The sequence below is a fragment of the Electrona antarctica genome (assembly GCF_951216825.1).
Source record: "Electrona antarctica genome assembly, contig: scaffold_119, whole genome shotgun sequence".
NCBI lineage: Eukaryota > Metazoa > Chordata > Actinopteri > Myctophiformes > Myctophidae > Electrona > Electrona antarctica.
Window position 1 is genome coordinate 91,845 of NW_027637418.1, and position 4,770 is coordinate 96,614.

General features: G+C 44.3%; 1 long non-coding RNA gene across 1 annotated transcript; it reads left to right on the forward strand.

The window, feature by feature from the left end:
- The first annotated feature begins 2,314 nt into the window (after positions 1 to 2,314).
- Positions 2,315 to 3,488, forward strand: LOC306918949. Its single transcript, XR_013789446.1, has 4 exons — positions 2,315 to 2,397; positions 2,475 to 2,579; positions 2,736 to 2,831; positions 2,939 to 3,488. It is a non-coding gene; the product is annotated as an uncharacterized lncRNA (long non-coding RNA).
- The last annotated feature ends 1,282 nt before the right edge of the window (positions 3,489 to 4,770 follow it).

The window sequence follows — 4,770 nt, forward strand, 5'->3', positions numbered from 1 at the left end:
CACCAAATCTAAAACATTTCAGATGACTCAAACTAAATGGAATTGTATTTAAAAGACTGTGACTAAAACTAAACCAAAATGTGCTGTCAAAATCAACACTGGTGTGAATACAAGACACTGCCGCCATCTGGTGGTTGACATCCGACAGCGCATGGTGATGTTTGACAAAGCATCATGTAGAACAGGGGTTCTCAACGTTTTTGGCCGGGGACCCCCGGAAATGCTTTGGCAATGTCTCGGGACCCCCGCCCCGCCCCCTCCCGACCCCCAATCTAAATTGACTGCTACAATAACCTTAAACCATTTTGGGCAGGAACCCCTTTTGGTGTTTTAAGCATTGTTATAATTTAGCTGTTGAAAAATAGCAGATCTACAAGCTCATAGCGCGCCACCGAGTGGCGCGCTACGAGCTTTTAAAAAAAAAAAATTTGGGGACCCCCTAAAATAATTTGGCGACCCCCCGAGGGGTCGCGACCCACGGGTTGAGAACCCCTGATGTAGAACACCTTGGGAGCATGAACAAAGATTTTTAATATACGAAGATAAACGATCTCGGAATTGGAGAAATGGACTACAAATCCTACAAATGTTCTCCTAAAACAAAGTAGACGTGGTTTGCTTCTCCCCCAACATTTTTATTTTTTTATTTTTACAGCCTACGGCTGCGCAAAGGTTTGGCATTGTGACATATTTAGTCAATCAAACTTTATTGGTGTACAAACGGTATTAGGTGTTGTGAATGTGAACGTTAGCACAGTGCACACTAGTGTCAAATGCCATGATTCCGAATCAGCCCAGAATCAACCAAGACCATACATTCCCCCCCCACCTTCACTTAATGACACACACACACACACACACACACACACACACTGCACACACACCAGGGCTGGACTGGGACAAAAATTCGGCCCGGTCATTTTCGCTTGAATTTGGCCCAGACCGGCCCACCACAACCAGCGCGCAGATAGCAGAAACTCTACCGCCCACTCCGTCGAGGCACACACAAACAAACAAGCCCTAATACCACCACTTTTACAGAACAACATAAATGATACAAACCAACAGACAACTACACAACCCTTTGTAGAGGCTTTATTTGTCACTCACTGATACAGGTACAGTGAAATTATCATGATGGCACTGGCAGAATGGCAGCACGCCCGGACCTTTCCTGGTGACCTGCCGCCTATTGGCCTGCCTGCCTGTCATTTTTTCTTTTTATTATGGCGGCCCCCTACGGTCGCGGCCCACCGGGAATATGCCCGGTACGACCTGTGGCCAGTCCAGCCCTGTAGTAAAACTATGCCTAAACCGCTTATCCCTGGGGTGGCGGTGGCTCAGGGGTAGAGTGGCCGGATGGGGACCACAAGGTTGCCAGTTTGAACGCTGTGGGCTCCCCCAAAGTTAGTGTCGAAGTGTCCTTGAGCAAGACACTGAACCCCTAATTGCTCCTGATGTGCAGGTTGGTGCCTTGCATGGTTTCCGCTGCCATCGGTGTATGAATGTGTGAGTGAATGGGTGAATGTGATTTACAATCTATGTAAAGCGCCTTGGATAAAGGCGCTATATAAATGCACCATTTACCATTTATCCCTAACCTTAACCTCTGTTAAAAGAATAGAAGAACCACTGGGGGAGAGCGACCCGCTGCAATGGGGGTGAGTGTGTTTTGGGACGATCGATCCTTCCGGTTACCCTTCCTTTCATCATGACGTTTATGTCGGGGACAAGGCTATGATGTCAAGCTTAACATTCAAAAGCTTTTTCACTTTTCAACATTAATGTCACATTCATACTTGACTTCTTTGAAGTGACACAACTTCACAAATGCATTGTTTTTGTGACTGACGTGAAGTGTGTCTTTGTCGCAGTGATCTTTGTTTTAGGGAGGAAATAAGAACAGAAAAATAGAAGCAGCAACAGGTCACTGAACGCAAGTTTAGATCAGATTAAGTTATGTCAACAGAGACAGTGGTGGATGTATTTAAACAGGCCAACAGAGACAGTGGTGTATGTATTTAAACAGGCCAACAGAGACAGCAGCTCCAAACAGCAGAGTGAAGAGCTTCAGAACGACTGCATCCACATACAGAGCCACAATGCTGTCATGTGTGGCCTTGTTGTTACTAGGCTGTCTGTCGTGTGCAGAGGCAATACAGGTGGTGGATGAGCTGAGCTTGAATGAGCAGCTTGTTAACAGAGCAGAAAGGATCAGCCAAGAAACCTGCCAGCCGGACATCCATGCTGTGCTGAGAGAGATGACCGCCACCATGACAGAGCAGAGAATCCAGCTGCAAGCCACCATGACCGAGCAGCGCGTTGAGCTGCGACACACGCAGCAGGAGCTGAAAGCTGCCGTGGACAGACTGCAGGACAGCGAGAGTCTGGTCAAAGGTATCGATATTCATATTGATTACATTGGAAAAAAATATATATTACATACTGTTCTAACATCACTGTCCTGATGACAGCGCTGCAAGTTGAGCTGCAACAGGCACAGAAGGAGCAAAGTTCAACCCAGCAGGAGTTACGATCAGCGATGGAGAGACTCACGGACAGCGACCGTCTGATCAAAGGTGTGTGTGTCTGTGTGTGTGTGTGTGTGTGTGTGTGTGTGCGTGTGCGTGTGTGTGTGTGTGTGTGTGTGTGTGTGTGTGTGTGTGTGTGACTAAAACGTTCATATTTGAAGTGTTTTCCAACATGACTGTTTTAACGTTGCATTTCATTCTCAGCTTCTGTTGAAACAATTGAAGCTTCTGTTGAAACCATTGAAGCCAGATCAAATGCCACACAGCATGAGGTGAACTTTCTACAGAAGCACAATGAAGGTCTGAGGAACAGAAATATACTTCTGTGTTCATACATACTGTAGAGCTGATAATAATCTGCAGGAATGATTATTTATCCTGTTACATGTTGTGTGTTTTATTTACAGACAGACGAGTGTCTTTCTCAGCCTCTCTGTTGGCCTCTGGACTCGGACACACAGGACCTTACAATGTTGAGACTACCCTGACCTACAGACATGTCATCACTAATGTTGGTAATGGATATAATCCAAACACAGTATGATGAATTGTAAATAATGCATAAAAAGATCATGTAAACTGTAAACGGTTACATATAATTATGTTGGTTATAATAGCCTGCAAGACAGAACGTGAAAAGTCAAACTAAATCAAAGTATTATCCAAAACCAGGCTTCTTCACTGCAGCAGTTCGAGGCATCTACCAGTTCAGTTTCTTCCTCCATGGTCATGGAGGAAGTCAAGCCACTGGAGCTGTCTTGGTTAAAAACAGCCAGAAGGTAGTTGCTGCCTATGGACATCAACCTAGCCATGATGTGACCGCATCTAATGGAGCCTCACTGCTGCTGGAGGCTGGGGATGTAGTCTGTGTGAAACTAGGGGCTAATACAAGGATATTTGACAATGTAGGTCACCACAGTACGTTCAGTGGTCACCTGTTGTTTACAGTGTGAGGAAGATAAATCTCACACTGTTTCACCATAACATTAATTTAAAGCAGTGGTTTTCAACCAGTGGTCCGGGGACCACCAATGGTCCCTCAGGGTCCACAGCTAAATGATGGAGTTGGTAACCAAAATGGACCCTTATAGATCTTTATAACTCTTGAGTGTAAAATTAAAGTCCCATTTGGTTTAATTTTACATTCTCAAGAGTATTTTTAAGTTCATTTAAGAGGTCTACACAATTACAGTAGAGAAAGTGAAGTAATTGTTATTTTGATCGACAGAATCTTATCCAGTGATCACAACATGTTATTTCGTTTTGTTGTCTGAGAGTCATCAGATGGTTGTCCGTGGCTCAAATGCCCAATAGGCCTACATAATGCACCTCACCTTGATAAGAAAAGGGTTTAGAGTCTCATTAAGACTGTTTTCACCCCCCCTGCCAGCTGCTCTCCCTCTCTCTCAACCTGGAGTATCAGTACAATGTTGTTTAACCCATTTAGGCCTGACGTCGAAATGTCTTCTAAATCCTCCAGTTTTCTGTAGTAACTATGTTTCTATATCAGTGGTGCTCAATATTTCATGTCAAGGACCCCAAACATTATATGTAATTGGCCTCCGACCCCCCCATCTGAAAATATGTTGTTCCAGGGACCCCCCAGAAGTTAAAAACATTCGCTGTTGAAAGAATATATATTCCAAATTTGCGCCACATTTTCACGATTTTTCAAAAATAGCAGACCTACTTATCTGCTATTTTTCAATAGCTAAATTATAACAATGTTTAAAACACCAAAAGGGGTTCCCGCCCAAAATGGAGTAATAATTAAAGCTTCTTTAGGTGGGGATAGAGAGCCTATATGTGAGACTGTCGGTCTTGATAATATAAAAAATAAATCAAATAAAATAATCCATATTCTACAAATTATCTCACGGGCCAGATATTATTTCTGGGGGTGGGGGGGGGGGGGGGGGGGCAGTTTTGGCCCGCGGGCCGCCTGTTGCCCACCCCTGCCCCAGAGGGTTATACAGCAGCTGACCAATCAGTGAGAGCCAAAGTTCAATGTTGTCAAACATGGAATAACAGCCAGGAAGGATCAAGACATCCAGAACATATTCAGACATGAATTACTGTACATCAGCAATGATACAATAGGTGCATGCATAGTCAAATAAACCTTGTACGAGGGCTCCTGTTAAGGTCTTCAAGGTGTTTTTGTTGACCATTGAGGAGATCCTGTAAAGGAATCTTGTTCTTTGGTTGACTTTTTTGATTACGTTGGTGGCCATTTTAT